General features: G+C 38.5%; 1 long non-coding RNA gene across 1 annotated transcript; it reads left to right on the top strand.

Annotated features, from left to right (window-relative positions):
- Positions 1 to 966: 966 nt before the first annotated feature.
- LOC122556922 lies at positions 967 to 23,532 on the top strand. The gene is made up of 3 exons (XR_006313705.1): positions 967 to 1,068; positions 23,114 to 23,246; positions 23,445 to 23,532. It is a non-coding gene; the product is annotated as an uncharacterized LOC122556922 (long non-coding RNA).
- Positions 23,533 to 23,935: the final 403 nt, after the last annotated feature.

Genomic DNA, 23,935 nt, shown 5'->3' with positions numbered 1-23,935 from the left:
CATGTTCCACCATTCTCCTATTGCCTACAACATCTTCCTTCATGCACTCTTAGCCACTCAATCGCTCCATATCACTAATGATGTTTGGCCTCAGCATTGTCTACTCGCTCATACACTCAGGAACCCTTACCTTCTTTCCCCCATCTGCAACAGCTCTGTGGACACAGTGGCTCAGTGGTTAGCATTGCTGCCTCACAGCACTAGGGTCCCAGGTTTGATTCCATCATCGGGTGACTGTCTGTGTGGAGTTTGCATATTCTCCCTGTGTCTGTATGGGTTTCCTCTGGGTGCTCCGGTTTCCTCCCACAGTCCAAAGATGTGCAGGTTAGGTGAATTGGCCATGCTAAATTGCCCATAGTGTTAGGTGCATTAGTCAGAGGGAAATTGGTCTGGGTGGGTTACTCGTTGGAGGGTCGGTGTGGACTTGTTGGGCCAAAGGGCCTGTTTCCACATTGTAGGGAATCTAATCTTTTATTTCACTCAATCCTTTCCCTTCCCTAATTCCAGGAGAAAACCACTCACAAGAGGGCAGTGAGGGACAACAGGTAGTGGGGTGTGAGACACTTGATTTCTCACCTTACAAGAACGTCCCAAGCAACTGACTGACCATATCAGCAATGGATCATGCAGCAAGATGTCTGCCCCTTAACCGATGACTGTTGACTACCATGGCAAGCTGCTTAGCTTTGTGCCTGTACTAAACAACTGACAATTCAGCAATACTGTGAGCCTTTAAGCTTTGGCTGAAGTGACAATGCTCAAAATGGTAAGGCAGAGTTGCTATGATACTGCAAGTAGGCTCTAAGTGAATGAGAGCTAAGACAGCAAGCAAACACTCCTCAAACACAGCCTGACCTGCATGCTTGATATCCTTGCAGCAGCATTGCAATTAGAGGTGCTGGTGCATTCCAAAGTGCAGCATTAAAATGCAGTAGCAGACTAAAAATGGATCAGAGATGTGTCATCATGGCGTGAAGAGGCTGGCTATATGCCAGTGGTCGTGGACTTGGAGCATATCCAGAGACATTAGTTCCAGGTATCCAAGATGGTGGCCTGTTGCAGCAAGAGGTAAACTGCAGTTGCCAGGTACCTGCGCTTACTTTCAGTCCAGGGATTCGCAGCATCTAATTTCATTCTCAGTCATGGTAGAATAGAAACATGCATATTAATAAGATGAAATGACATAGCAACAAGGATGATAATGAACAATCATTGTCTCCTCGCCACTCGCTAGTGAGATCTCTTTTTGACATCCATAACTCTACTGTAAAATGTGACCTGCTCCAAATGTTAAGAAAGACCTCACTGGACCTCTCCCACAACTCTCTCAAATTTCCCGCTATTGGCTATGTTGTTCAGGTCTGGTAATAGTCCACACCTTCTATTTTATTATCAAAGCCAAATCCACATCCTGGAATGCATGGAAGGACCATCACCTTAAATTTAGAAACAAAGTATAAATATAACAAGAGTTTAGATTAGAGAGGTGCTGCAAAAGCACCAGCAGGTCAGGCAGCATCCGAGGAGCAGGAAAATCAACGTTTTGGGCAAAAGCCCTTCATCAGGAATAGAGATAAATATAACAAGGCAGATTTCATTCCAGGATCTAACTTGACTAGTGGCAACATCAGCTGGCATCATAACAATAAGAGAGACAAAACAAGGGCTACCTTGGATTTTGCCACACTTAAGGCAAATCACAAATTTCTGAGATATATTGACATGAATGGATTTTGTCTGTGTTTCTTCTAATTTCAGCACTGTAGTGGCTTCCCAGTGAATGCATTAAAAAATGGCAAGAAACCTCAGTGGACAAAAGAATATTGGAGTGTCTTTGACAATTTGAAATCTATGCTAACAACTGCACCAGTTTTAGCAGCACCAGATTATGACATACCATTTAAATTGGCTGTTAATATCAGCAATATTGGTACTGGTGTAGTTTAGTTATAGGATAATGAGATGCAAATCAAACACCAGTCAGTTTTTCTTAAGTTGAATACCTGTTATCAAAAATATCCAATGGGTGAGACACTGAGCCTGGTATTGGCTCAACATCAATTTGAAGTTTATATATTAAATAAGCCCTTAGCTTTTGTTTGGAGATATTCCATGACAAAAATCTAAAAATGATCCCTGGAACACTTATGCTGCAATCATATGGTTTAAAAATCTTTCACATAAAAGACAAATACAAGTTTGCAGAGGCTGCTTTATGAATGAAAACAAATGTCATGATCATAAAGGGCTTCTGCAAAATGTGATTGTTATGAACATCCTTGTGTGTATAATGTAAATATTCATATTGTCAATGTAATGTGGGAACAAAAATGAAAAGGAATTTTAAGGTAAAAATGAAAATGCATCTTAAAGAATATGTTTTTACTTATTTTACATGTATTTACAGTTTATAATATATAACTATTATTTGAGAATTTGGCTTTGGCAAGATTCTACTTAGTCTTCACTGGTTTCAATACTTTTCTGTTTCCAACTGATTTGAGCTTTCATGGTAAGCCGAGAGCAGATAGAACTTCTACAGACATTTACTACTGGATGCTGTTTGCACAGAAGCAGACAGCCTCTATATGCTTTGAAGCTGTTTAAATATTTAAAGATACATTCACAATTTTCTGACTGGAGTGCCTGTTTCAGCTCTTTGGATAACTGTGGCTTTCATGGTGATGTCAGCATCTTTGTAATGTTGTATGTCAACATCACTTGCACTTGTAACTTTTTTTTTATTGGAGTCATCATTCTTATTTGGCATTAGTCAAGCTATTTGATACCATGTAAGGAAGAATGCACATGTGATTCTTAGACAGAAACTTGAGTCTAACTTGATTAAACAATAAAGTTTTATTCCATATTCCTTAGTAGCTAGTTACCTTACAACTAATCTACATGATTCTTCCTTCTGAGACACCAGGCTCAATTTAAGAGTAAATATACACTATTAATTTAGCTATATGCTGTTAATAGTATGAATAATTTCTTGGGAGCTCTGTGCACCTCTGTTGAACACACAGAGAACTTGAAGGATTCACTACACAAGACTGTTAGCTCCTCCCAGGAATAGTCATTTAGATATTGATATGTAAAGCTAATCTTGTTATTCAAGCAATTAGTGCATTATCCTCCGCCATTTCTGCCATCTACAATCAGACCCCACCGCCGTACATGTATTTCCATCCCCATCCCTATCTGCGATCCACAGAGACCATACTCTCCATGACTCCCTCTTTAGGTCCATGCCCCCCACCAACCCACTTTCTACACCTGACACCTTCCCTTGCCATCGCATGATGTGCCAAACGCTGGCCCTCACCTCCCCCTCACTTCTTTTCAAGACCCTAAAAGAATGCTTCAAATCCAGACAAGGTTTTCCTGCATATCCACCCACCTCATTTACTGCATCCATTGCTCTTGATGTGGTCTCCTTTACAATTGCGAGACAGGATGCCAATTCACGGAGTAGTTCAAAGAACCACTGATCTGCACACAGCAAACAATCCCACCACCCTGTGGCCAACCACTTCAACTTTCCCATCACGCTCCCCCAAGGACTTGCAGGTCCTGGGCCTCCTCCACTGCCAAATCAAACCCACTTGCCAACTAGCAGAAGAAAGCTTCATTTTCCATCTCAGGACCCTCCAAATACATGGCATCAACACTAAATTCACCAGTTTCCAAATCTCCCCTACTCCCATGTCATCCCAGATCCACCCCTCCAACCCGGCGCCACCTCTTGACCTGTCCTACCTATCCATTTTCTTTCCCTCCTAAGCAGTCCACCCTCTCCACTGACCTATCACATTTATTTCCCACCTGCATCCATCCATCACCAACCCACCTATCTTCCCCCCAGCCCCACACCCCATTTATCTCTCATCCCCTTCCCCCTCCACATTCCTGATGGAGAGCTTATGCCTGAAACGTCGACTCTTCTGCTCCTCGGATGATGCCTGTCTGGCTTTGTTTTTCCAGCACCACACCTTTTGACTCTCATTCATTGATCCTTTCAAGTGCTTACTACATTACACAATAGCTATCTCCTTTTCTCCATTACCCTGATCTTTACCATGCTACGTGATCTTTTGCAATTCCAGTTTTCCTGCCTCTTTGATTTCTCTGTCCACTTGGTTTCTAGAATCATAGGATAGTACAGCATTGAATGGAGTAATTTAATCATTGAGTCTGTGCCATTTATTTTGCTTTGTGCAATCAAGTTAGTCCAATTTCCTGATCTTTCCTCACAGCCCAACTTTTATTTTTCTCCTTCAAATATTTATGTTTTGAAGGTCACTGTTAAATCTGAGTCCAATACTTTCTCAGGCATTGCATTCAAAATCCATACTCAATGCATTAAGAAACTGTTTCTTCATGTCAACTCTGATTTTTTTTGACCAATCATTTTAAATATGTATTCTCTGCTTGGCTATTCTTTAGCTGCCAGAAACAGTTTTCTTCGTTTAATTCTTTTAAATACCATTGTGGCTTTAAAAATCGCCAGAAAATGTCCTAAAGCTTTTCCTTTACTTATATTTCTGCAGTTTATCCATATGATGCTAATCTCTCGTCTCTAGAGTCATTCCACTAAATCTACAAAGTTATTCTTACAATGTATCTGTGAAGTTTAAAAAAAATGTCAGTTTTAACACCAGATTCCACCTCAATGTTGTGTCTATTGATAACTTAAGTAACATTTATCCAGACAGGTTTGATGCCATTGGCAAGTGTAAAGTCAATGCAGCGTTACACCTGCATCAATACTCCTTGCAAGTTAAGCATTCATGCTCAGAATAAGCTCAAACTGCAATTAAATTCCAAACAACATCATCCACCAAGTTGAGCATTGTTCTGACTAATGCAGCTTTCTTACTTATGTTTCTTAGAAAGGTGGAATTATCTGTGTACGGTTAGATCCAAGGTGAATGAATATTGCAGTAAAGACATACCAAAACAAGATTGCTATCCTCGAAGAGTATAATTCCAATTTTTCAGGAATCAAGCATGCTCAATGCCAAGAATGGCTCAGCATTCGTGAAGTCATTGATTAGCTTATAAAGTCATGTGAAACATGTCAATTCCATCAACCTCAATAATTAAAAGAACTTTCTTTCCAATTGAGGTTCTTTCTGAGCAGTGGTACATAATTACAATTGATCCTTTTCAAGGGCACAATTACATCCTGGTCACTGGCTACTTCATTAAATTCCCTTCTGTGAGACAAATCAAAGATACCGCTAGTACAATCATTTTTGACACTGATTGACTACCATATTCAATATGTTTGATAATTCTCAACAAATTATGACTGCCAGTTGTCCACAGTGCACTAACACATCTTCCAAGGCATGTGCAGGAAATGGATTTCCAAGTTATTGCTTCTTCTCACGACCTTCAGTTTGACAGTCTCACAGAATGCACTATCTGTACTGCAAAGTTCATGTGTAAAGTAATGTGCCAAGAGTTTTGGATAGCTATGTTAAATTCATGTGTGACTGCCTCAAGGTAATGTGTGTAAGACAGATCCACTATGGAAGCAGAGCTAAAAGTCAGGAAGTCTCAGCTCAGTGCCATGCAGGCACACATTGCTGCCAACTGGCTGAAGGTTATGATGTAGGTTGTCCCACAGTCTCACCCTCTACCATATGTATATGACATATTGTTGGAAATAGGAGTATGATACGTCAGCAAGCAGCTGATTATTCCAACTTGAACCAGGACAAACAATAAGAGTTGGGATTGTCATACAAACATTGTATTGTGCAATTTAGAGCCCAGTTATCCCTCTTCAGAACAGGGAACACTTCAGGCTCACTGCCTTTATTCCTGATGAAGGGCTTTTGTCCGAAATGTCGATTTCGAAGTTCCTTGGATGCTGCCTGAACTGCTGTGCTCTTCCAGCACCACTAATCCAGAATCTGGTTTCCAGCATCTGCAGTCATTGTTTTTACCTCATTGATTTTAACACTCAGACTGTGTCATACTAGCATTGGTGTTTTACCCTGAATGTATACCACTATCTTCAGCCAGCTGATAGCAGTATGACACTAAGCTGAGACTTCCTGACTTCTACCTTAGCTTCCAGTATAGCACTCAAGAGGTTGTATAACTTCTTACTTTGTTACAATGAAAGTTGAGAATTCAGCCACCTGACACTACATTTTGGCAGGTAAATGAAAGTGGTGGTGGAGCTGGAGTTTCATTTGGTAGGGAATAGAACATACATTCACTGAACATGGTCACTTGTGCAAGGCATTTCAACTTCTTCCAGACCTGTATCTCAGTCCTAAGATCGAGACTGCTCCCTATTACTTCCACTACATTCTCTTCAATTGTCTAGAAGGTCGCCTATCCTCTTGTCTATCTTCTGCACCTTGCGGCATCCATCAACATTATCTGACCATTTCTTGATTTTTGCTTTCTCCAGGTCTTCCATTCATCTTCAAGCTATTTCATCTTCATGTTGCTTTGAATCTGGGCAGTTCAGTTTAAATAATGTAAGCTAATTTAAAGTATTATGGACATGGGACGCTTGCCAGTATGCAGCCACTCAACAGTGCATTCAGCCCCAGGCTGTACACCACAATAATTATAATCAGCAAGCAGCATGAAATTTGCATACAGTCTTCATCAGTTTGAACAGGTCTGGTTTAATCAGGCATCAAGACCTAGCCAGCCATCCAATGTTGCCTCACAGCCTTCAATTTATTGTGAACTTGTATAGAAGAAAGTTATTTCTTGATAATGTTAGAACATGGTATTTCCTAATAATCTTTTGCAAATTGAATTTTAAATCTTGCAGTGATCACATCACAAATGTAATACTGTAGTTATTATGCAATTAATAATATAATTAATGCTATCTATGTAATTAAAAGTCTAAAATTTATTGCACTCTGTAAAAGTCATTTCATGCAAGAATGTAACCACTGATGGTATGACCTCCCAGATGTCACACTCAGAAATGTTACATTCCACAGTATCAAATATCTAAAGGATAAAAATAATTCTTGGCTGTTAAATAATCATACTTTCATTAATCTAAATGCCTGAATGGGTAAATGTGAATGACAGAAAAAAAAACATTTGAGACTGTTCCCAAGCTGTCATAAGGAATAAGTAAGTAAAAGACCAAGAATCAAATTGATAATTTTCTTCTCAAAACTATCAATTCATTAGTGAAACAAACAGCAATAAATAGATTTGAACTGCTGTTTTTTTTAACCAGATTACCTATATCACTATTTATAACTCACACAGCTTGTTTCGCAAGCACTTTGTGACAATATTGAAGCAGTGCTGTGTTGTGGAGTTGTTATCTGTCAAAATGCATCACTGATTATCTAGGTTGATGTTTTGAGGGCATTGTCCAAGTGTTTATGTGACTGTTATCTGCCCACACAGGACACTGCTGTTCTGTGGAAGAGTACACAAGAGCAAAGCTATCAGTAAGAATAGTGCCATGATGATGTGACAATCCCTACATAAAAGCAAGTTTGTTCTTTTTAATATAATACATTCATAAAGAAAATAGTCACTGAGAATAAATCACTCATCTTTATTCAGAGTTCTCAATGCAATTTGTAAATCTCAAAGAAAATGTGCTCTTGTAGAAACACTGGGTTGAATCTTACATATTGCTGACCACCTCTACCAGTAAAAATGTCAGGCCTGAATTGACTGACTTTCAAAAAAGAGAGAGATAATGCACTGGGGGTTGCATTAACCGGGTGTGAATGGGATTTCTGCTCTGCAGAAAATGGAATTATGGCCCTGGGAGCAGTTAAGTAGTTTCAGCAGTGCCAGAAGCAAATAATGCTTTGTTTGGGTTACAAGGGTATTCTGGAAAGAAGATGACAAGGGAACTGGGCCAAGGCGAATCTGGAGATTCTTTCAGAGAGAAATGAGGGACTATATATGGAGGCACTTGTAGAAGCTGAGTATTTACATCTGCTGAGGCAGATAGAAAATGGGCAGAAAGGGTGGGGGTGTGTGGCATGTATATTTTTGGAAGGTTGACCCAGGAGGCACATAGCACTCTCAAAAAGATGTACTCATCTTTCTTTTAGCCTTTTAGGCTTAGATCATAAACCATAGACTGGCTATTTTCTCCCTCCCATTGTTTTATGGTAGTAGAAAATGACTGAGACCCTTAACTGACTGCCAGTTGCTTTATTTTATATGCCCCACCACTGCAAATACACAGTGGTTGGCTGTAAATTTCCCTTTATTGAGTATCTGGCTGGCGTCTGAATTATTATGTTGAGATTTGTCACATGTTTGAGTGAAGAACTGTTTTGTTTCCTCCTTTTGTGGCTGCAACCTGTAATGTCTATCTTTTTAGCTTTATTTCTTATTTTCCTAACTTATACTATGTATTTCTATAAGGTAATGTAACTTTATTCTTAATTCTCTTTTCACTGCACCTTTTGTACTTAGGTACTTTATACCTAAGATGGTGCCATGTGTTGTGACATTGTACACTTTTCACTGTACTTTTGTAACTTGAGTACACATGACAATAAGCCTAATTCTAATTCTAATCACTGCAACAATCTCACCTCTTAATTTTGACTAATTGGAAGAATTGATTTTGTGACAATGTCATTGAGCTGGTAATCCAGAAGTCTAGCCTATTCCTTTGGGGGCTTGAGTTCTAATTCAAGCGTGCAACTGCTGAAAGTTAAATTCATTGAATGAAATCTGGAATTGATAGTTACTCTAAATAATAGATATCATGCAACTAACAGTGAGAGTCATGCAAGAACTCACCGGATCACTAATGTTGTCAATGGAATGAAATCTGTCATCTCTACCTGGTCTGGCCTACTTATAATTCCAAACTCACAGAAATGTGCTTGCCTCTAAACTGCTCATTGAGTGGCTGCATACTGGCAAGAACCCCATGTCTAGAATACAGTTAAAGGGCAACTAAATATGATGGCATTTCTGATGATGACCACATTCTATGAATTGTAACAAAATGATCTGCCTTATGAAAACTCCTCCAAATGTTTTGTGATGTGGCCTGATCCTCATAAATATGAATCCATTGTGCCCGTGTCCTTCAGAACTAAAATGTTTGTCTTCTTTTGCTGGTACCTTGTGTTCTCTATTAGCTGTAGCAATCCTCAAAATTCAATATGTACACATGAAACATTCTGTCTTCACTCCAAAATGTCATCGCTCAGTTCTGTCCAAAACATGATAAAGAACAGATATTGAACTTGAAATGTTGACTGTTTCTCTCTACACATAATGCTACCATACCTTTTGAGTTTTGCCAGTACCTTTTGCTGTAATTTCAAATCTCCAGCATTTCTCAGCATTATACTTCTATCACAATGATTTCTTCAGTGATACTTTGTCTATTAAAACTTTGGCATGCTGTCTTGATTTGTTATAGGCTGGTTAATCGTGAAGCTAGATAACAATCAAAATATAAAGTTGGGGCCTGTTCTTGTGAATGGATTAGATTTTCAATAGATTTTGGAACCATTTGAACAATCTTGTAGTAGTATGCATCCTCTTACTTCTCACCCTTTGTTTTTAGTCTGTGCAAATTGTAGCTGCACAGTAAAGTGACTGTGTGGAGAATCTGCTCAGAAGCTGTTGTTAACAGTAACATTTTGAAAACAACTGCAAAATGGTGCATTAAATAAATTTGAAATTCCTTTCTTCCAATTTCCTTTAATTTGGTGAAGAACCATAATATGTTTTTTTTCTATCTCTCTCTTTATGTTACTATTGGCATCCTTTCACCTATCTAGGATGATGAACATGCAGCAAGTCCATTTGCAATAGGAGAGTAACACATGGTGCACTTCTGTTGATCAATCTGTCTGAGGCTTGTTTTGCCATAAGTACTACGTTTGAGGTAGTCACTCAGATGATATTATGGGCTGCTGTTCCCAATATTGGTGCCTGTTATCAAGCCACTGATTGTGATAGTATATTGACATGCAGGCAATGTTGCCAGTTCCCTTTATTATCTTCCAGGCAATAAAAAGCAATGTTTACCTTTATGTCACACATACAAGCATCCTTGCAGCAGAGGTTTGGACTTACTTAAACTATCTTCCTACAGAGAACATTCTTGAGACTGCATCCATGATCAAGTCTGCAAATATGTCCAAACTAGCAAAATCACTTCTGACTGAAGAATGTTAACGCACTTTAGAAATTTATTGATGAGGTAACTGTCAGATTTGTGATTTTGTCCTTCCATGAGATATTGAGAATGTGCTGCAGACATTGAAAATGCAAATTGTTGAACATCCTTTCTTGATAGCTGTAGGCATTTCACATTTCATAGCCTTCCATCAAACAGCTGAGAATATAAGCCTCGTAAACCAACATTTTGGTCCTAAGGATCAGCTTGTTGTTTCTCAATGCACATTTTGTAAGTTCGTCAAAGAAGATAGCCATGTTTCTTATGTGTGTGTCAGTTTCTCTATTAAGAGTCAAATTGTCTTTCAACATGGAACCAAGAAACTAGAATTGTTGACCGATTCCAGTGAAATGACTGTTTAGATCTGAAACACAGACCTAAACCATTTAACCTACAACAGGTTTTCCATACATTTACAGTCATGGAGAACAAATTATAAACATGACAAAACAATCAGAAGTTTTTATAGCTGGATTTCTGTGCCAGGATTACTACAATGTCATCAGTTCAAGGAGTTCTGTTACTATGATGCATCAAAGATCATGAAACATTTATGTTAAGACCTGTAGGTATAGTCCACATCTTTCCAGTCCATTTTTTAAAACTTGTTAATCTTTCCTATGCTGTCACTTATCAACTTTTTTTTCATTTCAAATGTGTTAATTACCTGTCACTCAATGTCAAATGTCTTTTAAAATATGTGGTCAAATTGAAAAGACCTGCCCGATCAGATTAGGAATATATGTAAAACAATCACTTTATTTATTCACTTCTGTTACTTTTATTCCCATTCTTTTATGTATCAGAGAAAAGTACATATTAATTGAATTCAATAGTTTGGTTATTATCTGTATTCCATCCATGATGACTTACAATAAACGTGACAAAAGTATTGCTGGATCATTTTGCATTAAAGACCAATGGACCAACTTGACAATCTCATTGTCAACAGTAAACTGGGCTAAAATCAATTCATCATGTTAGAATATATTACACAAAGTTAGAATATTAAACATAAGTTCTGCAGTACTAATTACATTTTTATCAGTAACAAGCTTAGAGTGATATAATTACTGAGAAAAAAAGGAAAATTACATTTGTACAGAGATACTCAAAGATTACTTCAGGATTTTCTGAGGTACAAATTTTCTGCAAAATTTTATCAGGTGGTCTGTGTGTCTGAAAATATTAAAAATATAATTTGAATATATCGGATCAGTTCTAATTTGGAATAAAACTGCAAATGGGTGATATAAACTCAGTTTCCTGTTATTCATCTTCATTGACCTCAATTAAAATTATAATAATGAATGTTGTATAAAGGGCAGGTGTATAAAATTGTTGACTTGGTGCTCTCACTCAGTTTGTGGTCTCTTATGGTGCAATGGTCATGACACAACCTCTGAGCCAGGAAGCACGGGATCGGGTCTAGCCTGCTCCAGAGAAGTGTCATAGCAAGTCTGAGAAGGTTAATTAAAAATATTTATCTCTCACAGAAACCTTATCTTTAATATTTAAAGTGAATGACATCATGCAGTTTCATTCCTGCAACAACATGTTTATCAATAACACCAATCATGTCAAAGGTGGGGAAATTTCTGCCTTTTTGAGCCTAAATCTGTGCCTGTTGTATCTGTGGAACATCTTTGCTTCTTAAATCGAAGACTGATCATTGAAGTTATGTTTGAATTTTTTTGAACTTGTAGAGATGATGTTTGTGGGCTGCACGGTGGCACAGTGGTTAGCACTGCTGCCTCACAGCGCCTGAGACCCGGTTCAATTCCCGCCTCAGGCGACTGACTGTGTGGAGTTTGCACGTTCTCCCCGTGTCTGCGTGGGTTTCCTCCAGGTGCACCGGTTTCCTCCCACAGTCCAAAGATGTGCAGGTCAGGTGAATTGGCCATGCTAAAAAAATTGCCCGTAGTGTTAGATAAGGGGTAAGTGTAGGGGTATGGGTGGGTTGCGCTTCGGCGGGTCAGTGTGGACTTGTTGGGCCGAAGGGCCTGTTTCCACACTGTAATGTAATCTAATCTAATCTAAAAAAAAATCTAATCTAATCTTGACAGAGAAGGTATTCCAAATATACTGAAGCAAATTTCAAAGCTGCCCTCCTTGGGGGTCACAAGTTGCAAGAGCACACTCCATATTTCTCTAATATGACTGAAACTACTGTTCTTTTTGTCAAGCAATTTCCAAGTCATTTCAATCTAACAAGGGTAGGCTTTTCACACAATGTGCAAGGCCACAATGCAGAAACATGATGAAAGGTCATCAACTTAAAATATTTTTTTCTCTGTCTATAAATGTTGCTAGAAGTGCCGAGTATTTTCAACACTTTTTTGGTTTTTTTTGATAATAATTGAAAAAATACATTACTAAGCTCCTCGATTCTTGTTCCATGTCCATTTTCATAAAGATGCTCAAGCTGTCTGCATGACGATCATGACCATCAAAGTGACTATAAGACAATAAGATGTAGGAGCAGAAGTAGGCCATTTGGCCCATCAAGGCTGCTGTTCCATTCAATGAGACTATGGCTGATATAACAACCTTTAACTCCATTATACTGCTGTATCCTCATAATCTTCGATTCCCTTACTTGAAATTTGTCTATCAGAAATATACTTATTCAATAATATACCCAGCCCTGCCAGCCCTCCACAGTAAAAGCTTCCACAAATTCACCACATTCTGAGAGAAAAAAAGTCCTCCTCATCTTCATTTTAAATGGGTAACTTCTTACTCTGAAGCTATGCTTTCTAGTCCTAGACTCTCACACAAAGGAAAACAATCTCTGTGCATCTACCCTATCAAGCCCTTGAAGAATCTTGCAAGTTTCAGTAAGTCCTCCTCTCATTCATCTAAATGACGATAGGTCCAACCCCAAACTACTCAACCTTTTGGCATAGGACTCAGTGGTTAGCACTGCTGCTTTACAGTGCCAGGGATCTAGGTTTGATTCAAACCTTGGGTGACTGTCTGTGTGGAGTTTGCATGCTCTCCCTGATCAGTGTGAGCTTCATCCAGGTGCTCCAGTTTCCTCCCATATTTCAAAAATGTGCAGGCTAGGTGGATTGGCAATGTTAAATTGCCCATAGTGTCCAGGGATATGTAGGTGAGGTGGATTAGTGATGCAGAATGCAGGATAGGGTAGGGTGTGTGTCGAAGTAGGAGACTCTTCAGAGGGTCATTGTGGACTTGATAGGCTGAATGGTCTGCTTGCACACTGTACGGATTCTATGAGGCTTGTCGCATATGATTTTTCTCTACAGCTGTAATTGTATTTTAGGCAATAATGCTGCTCCCAAACCATTTTATCCTCTTTGTTATCCTGCCTAAAATCTCTAAAACCATTTTTGCCCCTCTTTAAGCCAAGTTTCTGTTATATCAATGATATCATGCTGCCATGTGCTTTCAGCTCATTGTTTTCATTCACTATACTCCTTGTGTTTATATATATACCATTTAATACTGTTAAATTCCTGCGCTGGACACTTTCTCATTTCTGCTTTAGTTTTTCAGTCACTTGTTAAATTTCTGTGTCCTATTCCCTGAATTGAATTTGCCCTCGGGTTTCCATTCACATGCCAATCTAGTTAAAACCCTCTGTCTTGCTGCAAGTATATTTATGCCAGTTCTGTATACATGCCTAGTACTTCTGCCATTCAGACACCCCATGGTGGGTAGTTAGCTGCTTGACTGACATTTTAATTAATCAAGGTTTCCAGGCCATGAGCAAGTTGTCACTGGCTTTCTGTCAATGGACAGGGCCATAAAATACAGCACATTACTAGTGTTATTTACAAGTTTAAAATGTTTCATGATGTAAGATTATCTTATCTGTGCAGTAAAGTCAATAATTTAGTTGCAAAAAGTGCAGAGCAGAAGATAAAGCATAATTCAAGAGTTTTTACTTTTGAAAGTTAAAGGACACATCACAGTTTGCTCCAGTTGTCTATCATTTGGAACTTCTGAATTTGTATCCTTTGTGAAACATATTTTAAAATGCATGAGCTTTTCCGCTAGATCAGCATGCTTATTCAATCAAAAACAAACCATACACACTAGGAAAGCCCCATGTTGAGCCTAGTCTATACTGACGGCATTTATCTCAGCCGACCCAGTAGTAATGTCACTACAATTGGTGTCAGCACCTCCTGGATTGGCTATGGTTGCAGCTCATGATAAAGTGACTTTTGATGAAAGTAAATATATCTGGATGAGTAGGTGAAGACAGGATCAGGTTCAGCAGTGATATCCTTTCTTGCTAAATAGCTTACTGACTCTCAATGTCAGGAGTTCATGCATGAGTAATGCTCCACTTGGGTAAGCTAGTGAAGAGCAAACAACATTTTTGACATCTGAACAAGCAGTCTGTGCTTACAGAGTATGGAGAATATCAGTGAAGCAAAATAAATTCATCACAAATGCTTATGGTTATAATTGTTCCCATACTGTTTTTATTATTACTATTTCAAAATGTAAAACAAGAGCAAATAAATAAAACAACTAATGAAATTCATGAATAGAAGATAACTTCCTACAACAAGAAAACTGTGCGATTAAGAAAAAAACATTGTTTCTTCTTTTATTGAAATCCAGACAGCAAAATGACTCTATGGCAGAATTACTCAGCCACTTTTAGAATACTGTTTACAATTCTGGTTATCCTTCTATGGGAAAGGCATTAGGTGTAAATATTTACAAGGTTGCCACCATGATTAGAGGGCTTGAACTATCAGGAGCTGTTGAATAAGCTGAGGGTCTTTTCCCTGGAGTGTCGGAGACTGAGGGAGAAGCCTTATATAGGCTTACAAAATCATGAGGGGCATGGATAGGCTGAAAAACCAAGGTCTTTTCCTGAGGGTGGGGTAAGTCCAAAACTTGAGGCCATAGATTTAAGGTGAGAGGGAAAAGATTTAAAAAGGATCTGAGACATAACTTTTTTCACACAGAGGGCAGTGCATGTATGGAACTAGCTGCCAGAGGAGGTAGTGGAGGTGGATACAATTGCAACATTTAAAGGTAATATGTTTGGATATATCAATAGGTAGGGTTTAGAGGGATATAAGTCAAATGGTGACAAATAGGACTAGGTCAGATTGAGACGTCTGGTTACTGTGGAAGAATTCAACTGAGGGGTTTGTTTCTGTGCTATATAACTCGATGACTATTTTGAAAACTAAGGAAATTAATTTCTACAAGTTAATATAATAAACCTATTAATAAAGAACCCCTCATGAAAAGGACACTGTCACTCAAAAATATTCAGAGATTTTTTCACAATGTTTTTGACAGGGTGACAAGTGGCAACCTCATTAGCATGCATCTGGAATTCCAATGGGGATAAGTCAGAGGAAACCAGCAAAAGCAATAGATGTTATCTTTATCCATACTTCAGACACTTCAACCAGTTTATAAATTAAAATCACTTTACCAAACTGCTCTTGTCAATGGAGCAAAGGGACACAGAATTTGGTTTGCAGTTCAACTCAATTTTATTAACAAAAATATCCCTAAGTAATAAACACCACATGAGCATTTCCTAAATTCCAACAATATTTGCTTTCTATTTAGCTCTATCCATTTATTACCTGCAATGATCCACACATTTTGAGCTGGGCAATTGGAAACTCCTTCCTTGCCCACATAGAGCTGGCTCTCTTCCATGAAGTTGGGTCTGACAGGTCAGGGCAGATCTTCACCTGGGTCTTCTTGGGTTTCAACACAGTCTTCTGTCTGGAATCTTGCTGTGAGGCTTCCCTGAGAGGATGACTTCCAGGTGCGCGTTTTTATCCCTCTCACCTTAGACCTTCTTGAACAATCCCTTCTGTTGATCACTTGAAACATCTAACCAAAATGAAATCACAGGCTCAGGCCAAGCTCTCATGCAGATACATATCAAGTCTCAGATGGATAGCTAACTCCTTGAGAATCTGGGCTTCCCACTGTACATACACACAGTACCCTACACACTGACTATCTCCCTTACACACATCAATAAGCTTAACAGCACTAAAAACAAATAATTAATACATAATTTGTGAATTAGCCACTATTTACGTGTCCTCACGCCTCTATGGTAATTAATACCACTCACTAGAGTAGAATTCAGACCACACAACAACTTACATAGTCCGTTCATGATACAGTCAAGATTCATTAATTTCTTGACTCTCACTGTAGGAGTATAGAGTCCATAGTTATTTTCTGGATGAGTTCCTTCTTCTATTGTATGAATTTAACTGTGAGGGTGGTGAGGAGATCAATGTAAACAGATGAACTACAAAGTCAGGTGTGATAGAATATGTACTAATAAGTGTATCTGCACTTTTGAGGCCCAGTGCCAGCAGTCATCCTACTAATTAGTCACTTTGATTTCCCTGGTGCCCTTTAGAATTTGCCCTGTCTGCTGAAAATCAGTAGCAAAACCAGAACGTACATTTGCCAATTGTGTCCTGCTGTAATTTTTCTGATAGGAATTCAATACCAGTGTTATACTTCTCCCAGTAATACTCTAAGGTTTGACTGAATTTGTCACTGATATTGACAAAGATCTCACTTCTCCTGTGGACATCTGGGAGCTCAATTCAGTCTTCCCTGGCGGGTATATGTGACCTAATACAGATGGTGGTGTTTTGGATGTTAGGTGTGAAGGTCCTGTATTGGGTTGTGTTTTAAGGAAGTTGCGATACATTATTCTCTTGTGCCCTCATATGTTACCATGGTGATGTTGGTATTCAGACTCCGAATCTCTAAGTACAATTTAGAATAGTGTTTGTCTGAAAACCAGACAAGGCATGATCATTTGTATATACAGGGCAGACACACAATTTTTTTTTTGTTTGCTGATGTTTATGCAGATTGTATATATGACCCTTCTTTCTTTCTCAACAACAAACAGAAGGATGTTGTAATATTCTAATCATAGTTCCTCTCAATAATGCTGACAAAAACCCAGTAGTGACCGGTGGTGTCCATGCTCAGGTAGCAATAATGTGAGTTCCAATTTGTCTTACTGTATACAACATGCTGGTTGTTACGCCTAGCCATTATAGATTGGTTGGGATGGACCCTAAACATACCATCTTCACATTGGCCTGCCCTTAGTGAGACAAACCACATACTACTGGAATATGTCTACTCCTGCCCAATTATCACTTACGATGATCACATCCTGGCAATCCAGCTGACAATGCAGACCAATTAGTTGGATGTCATCATGCTGGAGAGGGGAATCACCTGTTATTATCCTTATCTAATATTTGATCAAGTTTAGATACCTTCCTACTCTTCTCCACCTGTGCAGGATTTTCCTGACTTTGTTCAGTCTAGGGCTCACTCCCCTAAACTCCCCTAAACTCCTCACAAAATTTGATCCTACTGAATTCTCCCAATTGTCCTTTTGTCAGACAATTGCATCTGTGCCAGGCCTCACTTCAGGCCCAACATTAATTAATCTGAAATGGAAGGTTGGAAGCAGCTTGGTGCATTGGCACCATCAAATTTCTGCATGATTAAAATTTAGATGAGGAAATGAAAAATGACTAAAAATCAAAATGGCCTTTGATTTTAATAAGACAGAGATGAAGTGATGAGAAGTGGCTAAATGATGAAGATAGTTTAAAAGATGAAAATGATGATGATGGATATCTAACAATCACACTGTTGCCGTATAGTGCTGTAGCCCTGTACGACCAGGATGGATGGGCAGATTTGGGCTAAAGTGGGAACAGAGGTTTATGACAATGTTCTTCTGTGATCAGGATGGATTAGCAAAACATCTGGGTTGGGGTCTCATGGTGTGTGTGTGTGTTTTGCATCTGCATGTGCTTTTTGTGTATATGTGGTGTGTGGTGTGTATTGTGTATGTGTTTTATGTGTGTAGTGTGTATATATGTTTTTTGTATGTGTGTGTGTGGTATCTGTGTGTTGTAGTCTGTGTGTGTGGCACGTGGGTATGTGGTGCCTGCGTACGTGTGTGTGTGATTGTATGGTGGCTGTGTGTTGTGGTCTCTGTGTGTGTGGTGCGTGGGTGTGTGGTGCGTAGGTAGTGTGTTGCGTGTGTGTGTGTGTGTTGTGGTGTGTGTGTGTTGTGGTGTGTGTGTGTTGTGGTGTGTGTGTGTTTGTGTGTGTGTGTGTTGTGGTGTGTGTGTGTTGTGGTGTGTGTGTTGTGTTGCCTGTGTGTGTGAGATGCATGTTGCATGGGGTGCAATACTGCAGTCAAACGAACTGCACCAAAGTGCCCACCTTCTTGAGCAACAATTTGAGATATGGAGGAGATGACAATGAATGTCAGGGGACCATTTATTCAAAAACAAAATGGAAAGACCCAAGAGAGTCTGTGGAGCAGAAATGAGACCTCCGCCACCATAAGAGTATTTTAGATTGATCCTCTGTGATGGAGGAGGGACACCAAAAAAACACAATGTGGTATATGTATGGAGAACTACACAGAGGTGAAGCCCTAGTAGAGTTTGTGCTGAAATGCCCCCCCAAAAATGAGTGCTCAGGCTGCTGAGCTCGCAGCTGTAGCCTAGATGGTTAGCCACCTTGAAACATGTCCCCCATCAACAGACACATACTCATAGGTCTCTGACCCGATATCTGGCTTCTCACCACCTCGTAGGTCCTCTGACCTGTACCCAGTTATCTTGCCTTTACTCTCCATGGATTCCCAACACTGCACTAACTCTGTGCTGTTTATCATCCTCACATTAAGCATTTGACTTAAGACTCAATGCCGATTGGAAACTTTCTCCCTCTTTCACACACTTGAATCCTGGACATCACATAGGGCAGCTGCCATCTTATTTCAGGCTCAGGCTGGATGTCTGAGAGGTAAAGGTTGGTGGGTTCAACTTGGAGGCTGGACAAACACTTCTAATTGAAGACCCTTCTGGGACACCAATGTTGTCTATTCTTTGGACTCATTGACCAGTTTATGTATTAGAAACACTTTGCCCAAGCACTCTTGTCAGTGAGATGGACAAAGGGACTCAGAATTCAGTTTGCGGTTCAATTTAATTTTATCAACAAAATATTTCTTGTTGAAAACATCATGTAAGCATTTCCCAAATACCTACAATATTTAATGTTTATCTAACTCTATCCATGTGTGAAAGGTTTTTACCCACAGAGATCCATGTGTTTGAGCTGGGCCACAGGAATTTACTTCCTCTCTGACGTAGGCCTGGCTCTCTTCCATGAAGTTGAGTCTCACAGATCAGAGCAAATGTTCTCCTGGGTCTTCTTGAGTTGACACACCACCTACTGCCACAAATCTTGCTGTGAGTGTTCACTGGGGGAGTGGCGTCCAGGTGTGTGTTTTTAACTCCCTTGCCTGGATCTTCTCAAATGTTCTATGGCTTTTGGCCAATGGGGTCATGAGCATATTCAAAGCATCCAATACACCCTTCACTGTTGCTGTGCCTGAAAGGTGTAAAGTGCATGTCCTCATGCACTTGCTTGAAGTCAAGACGCCAAATGTCTGATACTTTTCCAATTTACAGCCCTCGGGCTGGTTGTAACTTATTCCCCCGAACCTTTGTAATCTTTTTGACCTTGGTTTCCAATGTTCTCTGTAGCTGCTAGCGTCCACCTGCTTTTTCATTTAGTTTGACCAATTTTCTGTCAGGTCCGATTTCTCCCATTGAGACTCAATTTAGAATATTCAGTTTTGCGCCTGTAGTCACTTGAGCACACAATGAAAATATCAAACTTATATCATAGAGAAAACTTAGTTTATTCAATGTCAATTCCAATCATCCTTGGGCTGAATCTTATGCTTTTTGGCTAAGACTAAGTTGAGCCCAGTTTTTTGGAGTGTTTTTAGCCATTATGACACCTACAATTTTCTCATTGTATCTTACAAATTTGCTGCATTGATTACATACCCTGCCCCATATCATTTTTTTTATGGGATGTGGGTGTCGCTGGCCAGGCCAGCATGTCTTGCTTCTCCCAAATGTAATTCAAAGTTATTTTGCTGTTGGTCGAGAGTCACATGTAGGATTGTAAGACCAGGAAAGGATGGCAGTTGTCCTTCCCTAAAGGACATTAGTGAACTAGATTTTACTTCACAAAAAAATGACAGTGGTTGTATGGCTGCCATTCAGCTAGGTCTTTTTGTTAATCATCATTTTTGATTAGAGGGCAAATGCATTAATTATTTATGTGTTACGATGATCTAATTGATATTGAAGCTAACATTGCAGATATACTAAGCGAGCAAATAGAAGGCCCATGTAGAAAAGTTATTGATGTCTTTAACAAAAAAACACTCTTGGTTTTTGTTTGAGGAGCTTTTAATCAGAATGTTTTGAGTTATTCAAATAAACACCATTTTTTGACCAAAGTTGGAGAATATATGTTGCGGATGGACAAGGTATTGCATAGGCTTTTCCACTTTATTTTGGTCACCTTAATTTTAAAAGAAAACTTTAAATGTTTGATCTCTTAATTTTTGGGACCTTTTTTGTTGATATTAGCTGTTAGGTGATCCATTCTATAATGCTGACATACACTCATAAAGTCATAAAGTCATGCAGTCATGGAGATGTACAACATGGAAACAGACCCTATAGTCCAACTCATCTATGCCGGCCAGATATCCTAAATTAATCTAGTCCCATTTATCACCACTTAGCCCATATCCCTCTAAACCTTTCCTTTTCATATACCCATCCAGATGCCTTTTAAATGTTCAATTGTACCAGCCTCCACCACTTCCTCTGGCAGCTCATTCCATTACCCTCTACATGAAAAAGACAATAATAGGTGAAAAGAATATTTCTGATCAACACAAAGTTTATAACTTAGAGTTATAAACTATGCATAAACTTTATTAAGTGAATTTTAGTGCTTTCAATATTTGCTTACTGTTATGCATCATAATTAAGATTGATGGTTTTATTGACCTGTCTAATTCTTGATGGAGCTATGTTTTAGCATTGCTGTCAAATGTTTTGTCATTGAAAATTAATCTTATTGGTTTTAGAAAAGAAGGATTATCTGTCTTAGTAGAAGCTTCTTCATTCTTCAATGGAAGCAGTTTCTACTTAATTTAGATATGTGCCCCTTATGCAGAGGGATCTCATGAATGACGAAAATCACAGAGTTAAAAAGCTGGTGAAGCCACTCGCTGTTCTCTCCCTCTGTAAGAACAAACACTCTATATCTCATTATCAGTATATTTTGATCTACATTACGAACTTTAATTATGTAAAATTGTTTAATCTTTAACAGGTAAATTTCATTGAAAAGTTTATGGTGAGGGGAGAATGAGAATGCAATTCAATGAGAATTCTTCATTTATAGTAAGAATCTAACACACTGCACAACCACAATTTAGAGGAGATGGTTCATCATATTATCATGGAGGAATATTCAAGTTCTTGAAAATGAAATCAAAAACTGACCTATGGAGTTTTGCAGTCTGAAATGCTAGAATTCGCTGATGGTTGAAAGAGTGAGAAGAGCTTTTGTATCAAAAGAAGGTGTGGCTAAGGAATTTCACAAAGATATTGGGAACCAGAAGCTAATTATATCAATAATTCTGTGCAGCTTTCATAGCTTTGTGCAGGGGAAAAAATAACTTAAATGTGCATGGCACCTTGGAAGTCATTAGTGCCTGGTGACATGATGATTGAAGTGGTTAAATTCATATCTGCTGACAAGTGTTGGAATATCTGTTGATAGGGAAATGAAAAGGCACTTATTTTGAAGAGCATAAATTACATTTCCTGCTGTTGAAGACTATTTTGAAGTAATTGCACCAAAAGGATCAACTCCAGAAACTGATTTCACACACTATACAAATCAACATGAGTGGTCTTATAATTATTTTGTCACACTTTTGCATATCCTTAAATTTTGTCTACACTTGTATTTTCTTGAATAAGACAATGACAGAAACTATTAATGATCTTTCTAAAGGTAGTATTGCAATCCTGGAACTTACCAGAACAGATACTGGTGAAAATCAATTGCCTTCATTAAAAAAAGTTGTTACATTGAGGAAGTAAACTATTAGTTCCTACATTTATTTCCTAATGACAAGTAAGGCAAAAGAAACTGTAGCTACTGCACTTCTAACGTGATGCTAAGGTGAGGCACCATTCTTATGCATTTATAGGTACAACTAACGCACCTAAAACATCAAAATGATTACTCCCATATTTTCTAGCAGAATGGAATTCTGGGAATTTTTGTCTTTCATACATTCTAGAGCAAATTAGAAAGTTTAGAGATAACCATTAAATAAACATTAATCTAATGTGAGGTAAAGACTGCAATTGAAGAGCTGATCTTAAAAAAGGATCAAGCTGAAGAATCAATGTGCATGGAGGTAAAAAATAATACAAGACAATGAAAACATTTTTGAGTAGTTTATGAGCTCTAATTCTAAATGATAAACAGAATTTAAATCAGTAAATTAGAAAATTGCATGGGTGACAAGTTAGTGTGGAGGGCTATTGCGTTGGATCTACTACTTGGATCTGACTGACCAGGAAACTCACCCTCTCTTAATGCCTGAGGTTAATAAATTTTAAAATTCTTATAGACTGAACAAATCAAACTGATAAAATAACTAGGAGGACAAATTCATGGAATGAATTTGATCCCAATGTCCAAAACAATGTATTGAGGAAATATTATGCAAACATATTATTTTTGATCTCCTACTGTACAATGAAAAAAGGGTAACCAGCACTTGTTATAAATGATGTAAGAGTAATTATAAAGTATGGGAATGTATTGTTAAGTGAAACATTAGTCTTAAACATAAAGCCAGTTATCTAGGTATCAAGGGCAAGTTGGTTAAGGCAGACTGTAAAATTGGATTAAAAAATATGATAAGCAATGGTGAACATGAATTTACATTTCCTCTTCAGGCTTATTGAACTCAAAACATTATTTCTCTCTCCACAGATGCTGTCAGATCTGCTCACTTTCTCCAGCCCTTTCTTTTTTATTTCTTCTTCAATGCTAATCATCTTCTCCAAACAAAAGATATTCCAATGGATAGTCAAATGGGTCGAAGCCATGCCTGCACTTCTGTGAGGTATGTGAAATATTCATCCCACCTTCATAATTTTTTTCTCTCGGTACTTTAATGGTTTTATTCCAAATCCTGCTCTCACCCTGAACTAGAAAATTGAAATGACTTTGGTTTTAAAATTTTAACATCTCAAGTCCAGAATTGGTTCCGAAAAAGAGTCAGACTGACCTTGAAACATTAACTTTATTTTTCTCTCCACAGGTGCTGCCAGATCTGCACAGTTTCTACACCATTCTCATTGTATCTCTCAGATTTCCAGCATCTGCAGTATTTTGCCTTTATTCAAAAGATTAAAGAATGTTGAATTCACTTTGGGTGCGTGTGTGTGAACATTTTGTAAACATTGATACACCCTAAATTTCCAAAATTCATTGACCTCCTGCCATCTCATTATACTTTTCACAGTTTTAATTCTTATCTAGAATATATTTATGAATGATGATCGCTCTAGAGATTCTAGGTAATCCAAGATGGAGGAAGGGAAACATTTCTGACTGGAACAGGTTGCTCCATTTTTGAGATATTTCAGGTGTTGGAGGTGATTTCCTCAAATTCCAGGAACAGCAATTCCTGTTGCATTGCTTTGGAACTTTGGAGAAAGAAAAAGTCAAAACAACAGCACTTTTAAAAGGGAGAGGAACAGAAAAAGGCAACACATGATCAGGTCAGTGCAGAAGAGAGAGAGAGAAACT

The sequence above is a fragment of the Chiloscyllium plagiosum genome, chromosome 14 (genome assembly GCF_004010195.1).
Source record: "Chiloscyllium plagiosum isolate BGI_BamShark_2017 chromosome 14, ASM401019v2, whole genome shotgun sequence".
Lineage (NCBI taxonomy): Eukaryota > Metazoa > Chordata > Chondrichthyes > Orectolobiformes > Hemiscylliidae > Chiloscyllium > Chiloscyllium plagiosum.
Note: the sequence above shows the minus strand (reverse complement) of the source record. Positions and strands in the feature narration are given on the sequence as shown.